The following is a 16324-nucleotide window of genomic DNA, read 5'->3' on the forward strand; positions in this document are numbered from 1 at the left end:
AAAACAAAGACTACAAAAATTATTTAAAAAACACAAAGAACGTTTCCAAAAAATGCTGACAAATGTGGTAAGCTATTAGCCAACTTGATCAAGAAAAAAAAGGAAAGGAAAATCAAATTAATATAAAAAATGTTAATGAACAAGGAGAATTCATAACAAATGAAGAGGAAGTATAAAGAATTACAAAAAAACTATTGATTATACACCAGTAAAACTGAGAAATCATAGGAAATTGACTAATATACAAAATATCTAAACTGATAAAACAAGAAATAGCAATCTTAAAAAATAAAAAAGAAATCAAACTACACCTATCACATGAATGGAAAATCCCAATAATCACAAACTTCTTTGATAAGATAATTATTGTATTGACATACAAACCCTGAAGAAACCAGAGAAAAAGAAATGTAGACCAATCTCATTAGTCAACATCAATTAAAAATTTTAAATAAAATACTTGCAAGGATACTAAAGTAATATATGTAATAATTCACTGACCAATTAGAATGCGTATCAAATATAAATTAACATTAAGAAAATAATAAGTATAATTAATAAACAGATTCCATATAAATGTCTTTCCATGTATCTTTCCATGTAGCTTCCATTTCTCAACCCTTATAGTACAATAATATTCCATTTCATTCACATACCACAGCTTATTGAGCCATTACTCAATTGATAGTTATCCCTTTAGGTTCTAGGGTTTTGTTTTGTTTCTTTTGCTAACATGAAAAGGAGCTACTATATTTTTGTAACTATTTCTTTGATGTCTTTGATGAGCTGTCCTAGAAGTGTAATAGACAGGTCAAAGGGTATTCACTATTTAGTAACTTTTTATGTATAGTTCTAAATTGTTTTCCAGAATTACAAATGACAAAAGATGGTAAGAACTGGTGTTGCTTAGGCTAGGAGAAGACAGGCACGTTGATGCCCTATTGGGGAAAATTATGAAGTAATTCAACAACTCTGGATATTAATTCAGAATTAGTAAGGCAGGAAAAAACTAAATTTCCATACCTTTTTGAACTAGGAATCTGATGGATTCTCTAATAGACATAACAGGGTTAATTGACCATGATCCAAAGACAAAAAAAGCATCAATAAAAAAGTTTGCTTTTAAATCTAATTGGTGTACATGATAAATGAATCCTTCCCATACCACAGATTTACATTTTTAACAGGACTATCTGGAAACAATATTTTAAACTAAAGGACAGAATCAAATGATGGGAATTTCAGTCACTTTTGCAGTCCCAATGATAAGACTTACACAATGTGGACCACTGAAAATCTCAGGTACATAGAATGGTCAGGCTTCTTGTCCATTTAACAACTCTATAATCAAGCAATAACCATGAAGAAGATTCTTATTGTGTTATTTTAATCACTAGGGTGGTAACAGTAACTCAATTTCCTCATCTGAGCATTAAATTACTCAAAATTAAGGGAAAATGAGATTTACGATTATATAAACTATTTCCACCATCAACCTCAGGATGAATAGATAGGTAGATAGATAGATAGATAGATAGATAGATAGATAGATAGATAGATAGATATACATGTATAGACACACAAATAAGTTTATTTTTCTACATATAAATTTTCATGCACAAACATAAATCACAGGTATATATGTGTCTGTATGTGTATATAGTTAAAAGAGTTTTCTTAATATCTCCCTCTGTCTCTTTAAGAGGCAAGGGAGCAGAAAGGTTTTCTCAGTATGAGCCCCCTGTTGCACAGTTGCAGGCTGTGAGTTAATGACAATTAGAAGAGTGTGTTGGTGACAGTTGGTCAGTGAGTTGCAGGTAGTTGGAAAGGGCTTTTTGACTCTGGGTTCCCTAGAGAACAGTAGTCTGTCTCAGTGTCTCTGAGACTGGGAGTTTTGACTGACAGTTGTGGATAGAGAAAACGGATTTAAGATCTTAACAATCTGTAAGGAGGTGGTAAATGCTTATTGATTAGCTTAGGTAGGTAAATAGTGATTAAATCCATAGATAGTCAGTTTAGGTATATAGGCTGGGCCTGGCTCTAGCAGAAAAAACTCCCCTTGAAGGCAGATAGATTTAGGGTTTTTTTCTAGAAAATTTTAGTTAGGATTAGGATTTAAGGTAAAGCTATAAGATTACTCTCATTTTCCTCCTTTCTATTTCCTATATAACTTTCATTAAAATAAACAGATTTTTGTGTTTACCAAACTACTCTCCTGACCTTTGTTCAAACTCCTACCAAAATTTTAATTTTTCATATATACATAAGAAATAATTGTTTTCTTTGTTACAGCTACTGAAAAAGCCTTGTCTCACATATAGCTATGTCATATTAATTAACATATGGGGAATTAGATGAGGAAATATACATATATACAACACATATCAGTCCATACATGTATATGTGTATGTATTTATAACAGCCAGCAACTGCATGGGAGATATATTTGTATGTATGTGTATGTTTACATCAATTAACATTCCTTTTACTACATTACTCCTATTAAAATGGTGCCATCAACCTAGCATTTGGAACACAGGGACTAGAAAGTAAGTTTAGAGGCAGGAAAACATGAAATTAAAGTTATGCCTCTGGTACATACTAGTCATATGACCCTGGGCAAGTTTCTCTAGGCAACTCTCTAACACTCTAAATAATAGAGAAGGAGCAAAACTGCATTGGTTGAATGAATTTTCTCACCCAGGAGTTCTGATGAAATCACAAGTTCAGTCCCTATTCTTACCACATAAATATATATACACAAACATACTTTATATACATGTGTGTTTGTATATATCTATATATACACATATTCATGTAAACATAAAAGAAGGAAGGGAAAGGAATAATAATTTAGTGCCTACCATGTGCCAGGTGCTTTTCTAAGCACTATATAAATATCTCATTTGATCAAATGTAGTTTTAAGTTGTTAAAACTTATTCAATTACATTAATCCTTTAAAGCTTAAAATTGCAGTAATATTTTTGAGATACCATATGTGTATATGTATGTCTGTGTATAAAATCTAAATCTTCTGACTTCAATTTCAATGCTCAAAAAACAGATGTGTATATATTGTAATTTATCCTTTAATTCAAGTGAAAATATTTATTATGCATAGAAAGAAAGAAACAAAGAAGGAAACAAAGAAAGAAACAAAGTGGAAAGAAAGAAGGAAGGAAGGAAGGAAGGAAGGAAGGAAGGAAGGAAGGAAGGAAGGAAGGAAGGAAGGAAGGAAGGAAGGAAGGAAGGAAGCAATTCTCAAATTTTTTGGCTTCAAGAACACTTTATGCTCCTAAAAATTATTTAGGATTTTAGGATTCCCCCAGGTATGTTCCTAAAATATTTACTGCATTAGAAATTAAAGCATATTAGTAATATTGTATCTAGAATTATGTTTAAAGAGTTATAAATCTGTGTATTCCTTTTGACCCAGAAACACCACAATTTCCTAAGATGATCAAGGGGAAAGGAAAAGAACTCATATGTTTTAAAAGAACTGGAAATTGAAAGGATGACCGTCAACTGGGGAAATGGCTAAACAAGTTATGGCAAATGATTGTGATGGAACTTCATCATAAGAATTAATGAGCAGATTAATTTTAGAAAAGTATGGAAAGACCTACATGAAATTATGAAGAGTAAAATGAACAGAACAAACAGAACATTTTACATAGCAACAGAAATATTATTTGAAGAATGACTTGGGTATATCCAACTCCAAAGAAAGAATTGATAAATAGAAATAAGACATAGCTTTATATACACACACGTATCTTTTTTGTCAAATGATGCCTTCTCTAATGGCAGGAGGGGGGAATGAAGGAGTTAACTGGGTATTTTAATGTAATAAACAAACAAACAAATAAATGAATATTTTTAAAAGAAAGTAGTTTTGCTCTGTAGTCCCTGAAAGCATCTTGGAGACCTTCACATGTTTCTAGACCACACTTTGAGAACTACTGGATTAGACTATGTGATGTAAGAATGCCATGCAATTGACACCTGACTTTTCAATGTATGCTTATATATTAAAAAGTATTATATAGTATATTGTATAGACTATATATTTAATCTAGACTACACTTACTTTATAACATTATATCAGACTATGTACAATATGTATAAAATAACATATAGACTCTCAGTGTTGTCTCCAGTCATCTTAAGTTTTATGAATCTCTCAAAACATGTTAAAATTTTCAATTTAATTTAATTACAAATTAAGGCAAATTGTATGTGTTAAAATTCTTTTAGCATAGGGTGTATTCCACAGTAGTAAATAAATGGCTGGGAGTTACAACTCTAGAAAATGTCAGAATTAAAAAATAAGACAAGACAATCAGTAGAAATTCAAAAAGTAAGTCTCAATCAATAACCATTGGTCACAGAAAGTAGCACTTTCATATCCCATTTTTATATAATTTATTTTATATAGAGTATAGGCTATATAGTCTACCAGACTCCAATTATTTTACATTAAAATCTTATAAAATTCTCAAAATGTAATAATTTTTTTACTCCTCTTCCCAGAATTTTGAGGGCCAAATTATTGATGGTGAATCGCTTAAGTCATGCCTGATTCTTAATGACCCCATTTAGAGTTTCCTTGGCAAAGATACTGGTGTTATTTGCCATTTCCTTCTTCATCTCATTTTATAGGCAAATAAGGTAACATGATTTGCCCAGGATCACACAAATAGTAGATGTCTCAGACAGATTTAAACTTGGGGGGAAAAAAGTCTTCCTAACTCCAGGCCTTGTACTCTATCCACTACACCACCTAGCTGGCATGGTATCAAAAGTAGGATTATTTCACTCTATTATTCAAGACAAATTGGTTTAATTGCTCATCATGGAAGTCAATATTCCATCTTCAGCCTCATAATCCTATGTAAGAAACTTCTTGATTCCTACCCATTTGTGTTTTGCCTCTTTCCTAATTATCTAGCATTACACTAACTTATAGTCATAACTATTAGATCTCTTTAATAAAATATAAGGTCTTTGAAAGCTGAAACTATTTTGCTTTTTTTTAATCCTGTCTTTGTTTTTCCTAGCTCCTTACAGAGGTACTTATACAAAGATGCCTAATAAATGCCTAGTGAATGAACTAAAAATAAATTAACAATTTCCCAAAGTAGCAGGGGGAGAAAACTGAAGTTTGGATATATGGAAGAATGTTCTAAATGGGCTTCTTGTGAACTGATCCAACCATTCTGGAAAGCAATTTGGAATTTTGGAATTATGCCCAAAGGGCTTTAAACGAATGCATGCCCTTTGATCCAGCAATACCACTACTAGGTCTATATCCCAAAGAGACAAAAAAAAAAGTAAAGGATTTGTTTGTACAAAAATATTTTAGCTGCACTTTTTGTGGTAGCAAAAAATTGGAAAATGAGGGGGTGTTCCTCAATTGGGGACTGGCTAAGCAAATTGTGGTACATGTTGGTGATGGAATACTATTATGCTATAAGAAATAATGAATCTATGGATTTCTATAAGAACTGAAAAGACCTACATGAACTGATGTGGAGTGAAATAAGCAGAACCAGGAGAGGATTATACACAGTAACTGAAACATTGTGGGACAATCTAATGTAATCGACTTTGCTACTAAAAGCAATGCAGTGATGCAGGACAACTCTGAGGAATTTATGAGAAAGAATGCTATCCACATCTAGTAAAAGAAATGTGAAAGTAGAAATCCAGAAGAAGACACATGATTTATCACTTGTTTACAGGGGTATCTGATTTGGGGTTTGGGGCTTAAAAGATTATTCTATTACAAAAATTAATAATATGGAAATAAGATTTGAATGATAACATATGTATAACCCAGTGAAATGGCTTGTAATCTCTGCGGGGCGGGGGGGGGGGGGAGAGGAAAGTGGGATAGAGACAATAAGAATCATGTAACTGTGGAAAATTCTTTTTAAAATAAATTAAAAAATCTAAATGGGCTTGTTACAAAGAGCACTATTTTATTTCCATCCTTTACTTGAAATTATCACATTAGCAAACACAAAGAAACACAAAGAAAGAGAAAATGAAAGAAATAATGTAAATGAGCAAATTTGGAACAGAAGTAGATAACTCAAGTATGGAAGAAGAATGGTCTTGTATTTGATTAGTTATCCACTACAGGTGTGCCTCATTTTATTGTGCTTTGCAGATATTGGTTTGTGCCAATCCAATATGAAGTAAGTCTATCAGCACCATTTTTCCAACAGCATATATTCACATTGTGTTTCTGTCTCACATTTTGGAAATTCTCAAAATATTTTAAACATTTTCCTCATTATTATATGTGTTACAGAGATCTGTGATCAGTAAAATTTGATGTTATTATTGTAATTCTTTTGGGACAACACAAATCTCACCCATCAAACTTAACTCCCCTTTTCTTTCCCTCTCCTGTGGCCTCACTATTCCCTGAGATACAATATTGAAATTGGACCAGTTAATAACCCTACAATGGCCCCCACATGTGCAAGTGAAAAGAAGAACATTATTATCTTATTTTAAGAAATTGCCATAACCCCTCCAACCTTTAGCAACCACCACCCTGATCAGCCAGCAGCTATCAACATCAAGGCAAGACTCTTCAGCAGCAAAAATATTTTCAACACACTAAAGGTTCAGATGATGGTTAGCATGGCTTAGCAAAATAAAAATAATAATTTAAATATATACTTTTCTTACACATAATACTATTGTACATTTAATAGGCATTAGTGTAGTATAAACCTAACTTCTGTATGCACTGAGAAACCAAAATATTCACTTTATTACAAAATTTACTTTATTGTGGTGATCTGAACCAAAGTCATGATATCTCCAAGCTATATATCAGTACAGAACCAGCTAGATGGCTCTAGATAGAGAGCTGGGACTGGAGTCAGGAAGTTCTGAGTTCAGATCATGCCTCAGATACTTACTAGCTGTGTAACCCTGGCAAGTCACTTAATCTCTATTTGCCTTAATCCACTAGAGAAGTAACAATGGCACTTCAAAACAACAACAAAAACCCCATTTTAATAACTTTGCCAAGAAAATCTCATGGACATTACTAGCATTCTATGATCAACAGGGTCTCTAAGAGTCAGAGATCACTGACCAGGAATAACAACATGTATCAGTGACAGGTTTAAGGGTATCTGAATGCTGAGTGTTGTTAAGGAATGAGTCATTGCTATTATTCTGGCCTATTTATTTCATTCATTCAGTTGATGATTTATTAAGCCTATATATATTAGTTTATATAAATATAATTGATTGATTCCTCCTCTCATGCTCTATGGTCCGTGATGGCAGGAGTCAGTCTTATTTAAGTCTGGAATCTTCCATGGCTTATTGCTTGTGCACTATAAGATTAATATATATTAATAAGAAGAGGTGAGGCAGAATGAAGCATCAAGGACAACTAAAAAAACAAGTAAACAAACAAATCTTACCTCCCATCTTAAAATCAATACTACATATTAGTTCCAAGGGCAAGACAATGGGGCTAAAGGACTTACCTAGGGTCACACAACTGGAAGTGTCTAAGATCAAATTTGAACCCAGGATCTCCTTTCTCTAGGTCTGGCTCTCAATCTACTGATCCACCTAGCTGCCCCTGAAAATAACCTTTTAAAAACATTTTTAATTTACTCCTCAATTAACTTTATTAGAAAATAATCTTAAAAGTCTGTCTGGTCCATCATGGAGGTTATTCTTTTTCCTCTGGTTTTTTCTCCTAAACAAAAATGTTACCTAATGCAATTTGTTGAATAGATGTACTTCTTTAAAACAAGTGGAAACTGCAACTTTTTATTTGGTGGATTACTAGGAAACAGTTAATGGTATTTCCCCTCCTTTTAAATATTAGAAGTTGGTCTTTAAAGACCTAAAACTGATTCAATAAAAAGAAAAAGACCCTTTTATTTTTTAAAAATGGGATAGATATATTAAGTCAAAAAAGAACGGGGAAAAAGAGTTAAGGTCTCTGAAAATGAAGAGAGAAGCGCTAGGAGTGAAAGGACAGTAGCTCTGGATGCTTTTGTTTTTCACTTTTTTTTCCCCCAGGGGCTGTAATTTGACTGCTCTCCTTGGCTCGGCTCCAGAGACAAGTCCAAGTGCTTAATCTATGTTTCATCCCAACCCCACCGGGTCCCCACCCGCTCTTCCACCTTTTATGCCCCTGAGGGAAAGTGAGGAGGTGCGTGAGGGGCTAGGGGGAGAGAGAGCGGAGGGGGAAGGGGTAGCCAGTTCAATTGCCTTGGGTGGCTAAAGACTGATCTCTGAGCCATGAGGGATCTGTGTGGCTGAAGGCTGAGCCCCGTACCAGAAGGGATCTCAGTCTCCTTAGGGGAGGGGCGGGCTGGGCTGGAGCAGGAGTAGGAGCAGAGGAGTGGGGCTGGGACTGCAGGAGCTCGCGGAAGAGCGAGGAGGAGGAGGTGGAGTAGGAGGAGGGGGTGGGTGGCGAACCGAGCATAGTAACAACAGCAGTAGCCAGAGGAAGAGGAAGTTTGGAGTCCGAGCTGCCGTTGGAGCTGCTGCCTGTCTGCTGCACTTTACAGAGAGCCTGAGCAGCCTGCAGAGCGCAGTGGGGACCTGGCCATCTCTAGGTTGCGCGCTGCCCACCCGATCGCCGCTTGGGGCTGGCTGGGTGAGGAGGCGAGCGTCCTGCCCTCGGTCCACTCCCCGCCCGGGATACCTGCCAGGGCCTTGGATGCTCGGATTGGGGCATAGCCCCCGGTTCCCAGCGACTGTTGCCTGGCTCTGGTGAGTTGGGGTGAGCACAGGGGCTTTGTTTGGCTGTCTGACTGCAGTTCTTCCCTTGATGTCGGGGACTGGGGAAAGGCTCCTCTTTCTCCCTTCTAGCTCCTGTCCCCTCCGGCCATGGGATAGTTAATGAAGGAAGTCAATGCAGATGGGAACGCCGGCAACCTGGTGAACTCCCCTAAATCTGCAAGTGTAGGAGTTGAGGAAGATCTCGGGGCTTTTATCTACCCTCCCCTAGTTAATCGTAGGGCTGCGGTATCAGTCTTCTGAGGCAAGAAACCTTGTCTTGAGTTGGCTTGGATGAAAAATGAGTTGGGGGCCAGGATGGCCATTCAGCCCAAGAAAGTATCTAGTGAGATAACATGTGTCAACGATCAAGAGATAATCTCTGTAAAGTGTGTTGCACTTCTTAAAGCGCCGTATAAATACTATCTATTTTTATAAAGGGGACTAGAATTTGGAGGGGTGAGTTTTGGGGGGGAAGGAGTGAGCCTTCATGTTTGAGAATACCACTCCCTACAGATCCAGACAGGGTTAGAGAGAACAACCTTGACCCTAGCTCTACTATCCCCACCCCGTTGCGCTGCTCGAGGCCACCTGGAAATTATTAGATGCCTCAGCTCTCCAGTGCCCTATCGCTTTAACTTTCATTCACAGGGAGTGAAAGGGCTGCTGTCTCCTAAGAGAAACATTATCTATTTGGATCTCGTCATACTACGACAGCAACAGCAGGGACAACAAACCCCGTGTCTTTCTCTTCTCATTCTCCTCCGCTCGCGCCCCCCGGCCCGCCCCCCTCAACAAAACTGGGAGCCAGCCTTCAGACATCCTTCCCACTGCCTCTGGCATCTCCCTGACCACTAAGAGGTCCCTGGAGCTTGCGTGTAGAAAAGTGCACCGTCGTTTCCCGGTCTCCCCTGTGGGGTCTAAAGCTGCCGAGCTCTAACTTAGGGAACATCGGAATTTGTCTTAAAGGAGCATTCTTGATGGCCTGAGATTTCGGCGATAAAGTTGTTCAAAAGAATGGTGTGTGTGGTTTGAAAAAGCTGAAAGCATGGAGCACTGGTGCCTTCTTGGAGGTAAAGCGTCACACCTGGGTCCCTTCAACTTTATTCAACTTTCTGACATTTGAGCAGGGAGAGAGGCGATTCCTCTAACAATGCTTAGCCAGCCTCCTTAAAAGCAGCTGCTGATGATCCACAAGAGGCAGGGCCACTTTCCCCTCTCTTTGTGTGCTCTTATGAATTCTTAGGCTACATAAATCCTTATGTTCTGAAGAATCTCAGGGCTCCCTTATACCATTATGAGTTGGTAAACTAAGTTAGCATGTAAATTTTTATAATATTCAAGACTGGATTCCAGAAGAATGAATTTGATTTTGAGAGATCAGTGACATCTGTCTTAATGTCGATATTAACCAATCAGTAAACAGCTATTAAATGCCAACTATGCTCTGGACTTTGTGCTAAGCCCCAAGGATACAAAAAAGGCAAAAGACAGTTCCTGCCCTGGAGGAGGTCACAATCTAATGTATTGTATGGTAGCACATATACAACCTATTTCTTAAGGCCTGCCATATTGAGGAGAGAGGAGGAGGAAGAGGAAGGGAGAAATCATGTATCCAAAAAAAGTCAGAAATCAATTATTAAAAATTGCATTGGCGTGTAAAAACAATTTAATATTTTCAAAAAAGAGAGAGAAAAAAGTAGTCTAATGGGAAATGAAGGGAAAGTTATTATTTTTCTCACTAAGGAAATTGCTTAGAATATTGTGTTTCTAGATTTTGTCTATCAGTGAAAAGTGAACAGACTCTCGAATTTAAGGATCTTGTTGCAGATACCACTTCTAATGCTTACTACATACCTGATCTCTGACAAGTCTCTGAAGCTCCCTGAGCCTCATTTTCTCTACATGTGAAATGAAGGGGTTGGATTAGATAGCCTTTGAGCATATGATTCTTACCTCTATATTTGGAGGCTTCTATGTCTGGAATATAATATTTTCACCTTCTAACATCCTTATCTTCCTTCAAAGCATAGCTCAGGTACTACCTCCTACACAAAACCCTCCCTGACTTCCTGCACATGCTTCCTACAACTACTGGCCCAGTAGTTAATAATTTCAAGTCCCTCTTCAAATTACTTTGCATGGGTATATTAACTCTAGAACTGAAAAGGAACTTGGAGGCCCTGTAGTCCACCACCCTTTATTTTACAGAGGAGAAACTGGACAATCAATGATTTCGCTCTGGTCACACAGGTTACAGCTGTGTGTTACAGCTAGGTTTTAAACCCAAGTCCTTTCATTCTAAAGCTTGTGCTCATTCCATGGTATTGCATAACTTGTATTTAAAAAAAACATATTTTTTAACTTATCCATCTACATATTACATCAGTCTATGCTCTGAGAATGGGAACAATACCTTTGTTTTTTCATCTTTACATCCCCAGTTCCTCCTATAGTGCATTCTTTTCTTAGAGTGAGTATATGATAAATGTTTGTTGAATTAAATCTAGTTCAACCTGCTCTTATTTTACAGATGGAAAAAAAGATGGAGGCCCAGAGAAGTTATTCTTTAGTCCTCCTAATTTCAAATTTAGCTTCTTGTCCAATTTCCAGTGTCACTACCCCTGCCATTCCACTGATTCAGGTAGAATGGTACCAGTGACAGGTTTTCTTTTCAGAGCCCACCCACATCACTGCTTGCTTCCTTCCTGATGACAGGTCATTGCTAAACAATGTTAATCATTTTACTTTTGTTTTTCCCCAGAATATCCTCATAGAGACTCATAGTATAGCTCCTGCTTTATAGAAATAGGCAAGGGGGAGTTATTAAGCACTTGCTTGTTTAATGTGATAAATATATGTAATCAGGGTAATTCATGGCTTAAATCCTACTTTTCCTCAATAGCAACCCGCCTCCATACAATGAATTACATGGATAATTGCCTCACCACTTCAGTTTTACTACTTCTGTAATGGGTTGACATTGTAATTCAAAGAGTTAAACTAACTTTGAGTGTTCCACCAGGATAATGTGAAGTGGCAATATCAGGGAAAAAATCTTTTGGTTTGTTTTGTCTTTTTTTTCCAGTTGAAAAGTGACTGTACCAGGGAGAACTACATTAGTGAGGGGGAAACAAGAATTTTCTCTCACTCTCCCCACACATTCTCCAACTGGTTATCAATGCTTAAGACTTAGTGGCACAAGTTTATAGAAGTTTCTGATATTCAAATGCATTTTTTATTTATTTTTGCATATATTTTAAACTCCTATTTTTCTGTCTTAGTAATAACTAACACAGAAGGACAAGGGCTAATAAGCAAATAGGGTTAAATGATTTGCCCAAGGTCATGAACTAGGAAGTATCTGAGGTCAAATTTGAACCCAGGTCCTCCCAAATCCAGGTCTGGTACTCTATCCAGAATGCTACCTAGGTGCCCCTGAAATTTTTTTTTCAAAGAAAAGAAATGAACTTTCTAGACAATTCAATAAAATTTTTTCCACTAAGAAATTCATTTAGCCCCTTTTCAATCTGAAAACAATTGTATCATCTCTAATGCAGTAGCTATCTAAATTGTATAGTGAGAGGATTGAGTACTAGGCTTAAAGTCAGTAAGATACTGCCTCCGATTCACTCTATGGCTCCAGATAAGTCACCTAATTGCTGTCAGTCTCCGTTTCTTCATCTGTAAAATGGAGAAAGTACCTACCTCATAGGATTGTTGTGAGGACTAAATGTGTTTTGCAAACATTAAAGTGCTCTTTAAAGCTAGTTATTATTATTAATGTAGATTTCTTATTGCATTTAATGTCTTTCTCCTTTGGGCCAGCATTTCAAAGTCAAAGAATTTTCTGAACAAAACTGTAAAAACAACAAAAGATGATTATGTATTGTGGACAATCATAATGTTTTGTTGGCACATTGTTAAAGAATGAAAACTCAAACTGAAAATCATTCATGCATTCAGAGCTAGGGAGTTTTGGCTCGCCCACTTCACTATGAATCTATTTCCACTTAAGAATTGAATTCGTAATCATCCACACCAATTAAAACATCAACAGAGATCATTGAAAACCTCTGGTAAATCTGCCTAGCTGGGAAAGCAGTCAAGATTTATCCTGCAAAACTGAGTACCATGAAGACTATGATGATTCAAATGAGCTCCTCAAAGGCCTGGTTTATCTGTCCACAGATAATCAAGAACTTATTGTTCATCTAAACTAGTTTTCATGGTTTTTGAGCCAGTAGATGCCTTTTTTAATTGGTGGACATAGAGTTCTCAGCTGAATATATCCTGAATAAGGATTTTCCAGGTGTAGTTTTTAACTAGTTCTTTAGACAGATGATGCTACAATTCACTGGATGCTCTCTCTCTCTCTCTCTCTCTCTCTCTCTCTCTCTCTCTCTCTCTCTCTCTCTCTCTCTCTCTCTCTCTCTCTCTCTCTCTCTCTCTCTCTCTCTCTCTCTCTCTCTCCCTTCCTCTCTCCCTTCTTCTCCCTCCCTCTCTCTCTCTCCCTCTCTCTCTCTCTCTCTCTCTCTCTCTCTCTCTCTCTCTCTCTCTCTCTCTCTCTCTCTCTCTCTCTCTGTATCTTTCTCTCTCTCTATCTCTCTCCCTTCCTCTCTCCCTTCTTCTCCCTCCCCCCCCTCTCTCTCTCTGTATCTTTCTCTCTCTCTCTGTATCTTTCTCTCTCTCTCTGTCTCTCTCTCTGTCTGTATCTTTCTCTCTCTGTCTCTCTCCATTTCTTATTTAATTAAATCTCTGAGGGGGGAAAATGCACTTCAGTATTTATATTCATATTCATCTCACCCCAAAAGGGAAGCTAGGTGGTTCAGTAAATAAATACCTGGACCTAGAATCAGGAAGATCTAGATTTAAATCTGGCCTCAGACACTTATTAGCTGTGTGGAGCAAATCACTTAACACTTATTTACCTCCGTTCCTTATCTGTAAAATAGGGACATACTGGAGATGGAAATGGCAAACCACTCTAGGATCTTTGCCAGGAAAACCCCATGGGGTCACATAGTCAGACAAGACTGAAAGACTGAACAACAACAACCCCCCAGAAAGAGAACACTACAGCTGCACCAAGCCAGTGTAACAAATCTCTGGGAAAAGGTACAGAGTATGGGCAATAAGAATGGAGGGAAGAGAGACAACAGAATGTAGAAGATGCCTTAAAGAGTCACTGCTAATAACTTCCAAAAAGAGGGCATTTTAAATTTATTATACTTGTCCCCAGTACAAGGAAGGTGGGGATTATATTGCTGTTTTCCAAATGCCCTTTCAAAACTTACAGAAACAATGAATATCATATACTAAATTATCTTTAAAACATATTTTTAAAAGACCAAGGATCCTGGACAAGTCTGAAGTTATAGAAACAAGCAACATTTTTAAATTGTCATCATGCCAAAAGATCTTGATTTGTCATTTTAACTAGTGTCTAAAATGTTTTTACCTTAAATCATTGACAAAGCAAATAGGATCTTGGGATCATGTAACTTCTGGGCATTAGAGGTCATCTAAGTCAAGCCTCTTATTTTGTAGATGGGGAAATGTAGAAATGTTTAGAGAAAGTGACTTGGCCAAATAGTAATTATTATTATTCTACAGTGGGGTATCAAAAAAAAAAACCTTCCAGCATGTTTATTATTTAAATATTATTGATAAATTTGGTCATTAGTGAAAAAGAAAATAAAGCAAAATGCCCTTGGGATTGGAGGGAAACTTTTAAAGTGCTGGATGCGTTCAGTTTAATGGTGTCTCCCATAACCAGAATCGCAATCTAGAATTCTCAAATTCTATTTGAAGAATCTCAAAGGTGATAGGGAGGGAAGGAGAGGGGACAGGATATTACTCTTACCACGGTGCTATCTATAAATTATAGAGCCTATTAAATATATATATTAATTGTCAGAACCCTTTATAGGTAGAATTCTCAAAATTGGGGTACCTTGAAATTCTTCCTAAATCAAATTCTTTCTTTACCTAAGTGATATACTGGCTAAAGTGCTGCTTTTAGAATCAAGGAGAGACCTGAGTTCAAACTAGGCCCCAAACACTTACTAACTGTGCTACTCTGGGCAAGTTAACTTCATCTCTCTCAGCCTCAGTTTCTCTGTCTCTAAAACAAAGGAGAAAAATCGCACCAACTTTAAGCTTGTTGTGAGGATCATATAAGAATCTAAAACCCTTTGCAAATCTAAGATCACTAGGCACATACTAGCTGCTCTAATAATAGCTATTATTATAGCATAAATATTACAATTAATAGTATTATTATTTAAATAATTATTATTACTTTTTGTTTCCATTACTGAAATAGTTTCAGAGGTGCTAGTGTTATAGTAAGTAGTGATAAATGTTCATTTGCTCTTTTTTTAACCCTTACTTTCTGTCTTCGTATCAATTCTAAGACAAAAAAAAATAGCAAGGGTTAGGGAATTGGGGCTATATGATTTGCCCAGAGTCACATAACTAGGAAGTGTCTAGGACCAGATTTAAATTTGATTTCTCCTGGCTCCAGACTATCCCCTATGTTACTTAGTTGCCCCCAAGTTCATTTGTTCTTATAAGGACTAAGATCTCACTTTAGTGTTCTATTTCTATTGGCAAATCTTGGTTGAGACCTTGAGTGAAGATGCCATTATTCTTTGACTATTTGTTCATTGCTGCAGTATGGGAAGTAGAATGGCATAGTATGGAGAATGAATGAGCCTCTTGGGGATTTAGTTATACTAACATAAGCAAAGGATGAAAGGATTGTTTGCTTTGCAACTAGAAAGCATGGAACATTGCTGCAAAATGGCGCTGCATAGGAATGTTTGCTATGATGATATAACTTGCGGATCCCTTGCTGTGTTAGACAGTCCCTGTTTTATCCAATCCATTTGGATTCCACTAGTCAATTGTGCACATAACTCCTCTTTCTAAGATTTAAAGAAAATTATTACTTTTCTATCTTCATTATACTCTAAGACAGAAGTATAAGAGCTAGGCAAAAGAGGTTTAGTGACTTGTCTAGGGTCACACAATTAGGAAATATCTGGGATCAGATTTGAACCCAGATCTTCCCAACTCCAGCCCTGGCACTCTATCCACTGGATCACCTAGTTTCCCCTCCTCTTTCCAAGATTCAATCCACACTGAATAGTGGGAAACTGCTAGCTCTTAAGTTAGAGGACCTGGGTTCAAATCCCACATCTGCTATTTCTTGCATACAGATACTGAACAAATCACATAACCTCCCATACCCTCAGGTCCTTCACCTACAGAATGAAATGACTAGCTTCTGAGACTCTTTTCAGTTCTGTGTCTGTGATCTAATATGGTACTGGAAGCCTTACTTCTTTCTTTTTCTTGCATATCATTGGTTTCTGAGTGTTCTCACCAGAAATGGTACCTACTTGTTTATGCAATACCATACAGAGCTTTGGATAGCTATGACCCTTACAGAATTATTCTGATCAATTTTTCTATGCTCAATTTCCATGTAAGTTCTCTACTTCTCCCAATATATTCTACTGGCTATCCCTTGGTTATATA

General features: G+C 36.9%; 1 protein-coding gene across 3 annotated transcripts in view; it reads left to right on the forward strand.

The window, feature by feature from the left end:
* The first annotated feature begins 8448 nt into the window (after nucleotides 1-8448).
* PLEKHG1 (pleckstrin homology and RhoGEF domain containing G1) overlaps nucleotides 8449-16324 on the forward strand; it is a 285380-nt gene continuing 277504 nt past the window's right edge. For 2 of the 3 annotated variants that reach the window (XM_056818927.1, XM_056818926.1), the window contains exon 1: nucleotides 8449-8770. The gene's annotated coding sequence lies outside the window, so the exon portion shown is untranslated. The other variant, XM_007484722.2, reaches the window with a different exon arrangement.

The sequence above is a fragment of the Monodelphis domestica genome, chromosome 2 (genome assembly GCF_027887165.1).
Source record: "Monodelphis domestica isolate mMonDom1 chromosome 2, mMonDom1.pri, whole genome shotgun sequence".
In the NCBI taxonomy this organism is placed as follows: domain Eukaryota; kingdom Metazoa; phylum Chordata; class Mammalia; order Didelphimorphia; family Didelphidae; genus Monodelphis; species Monodelphis domestica.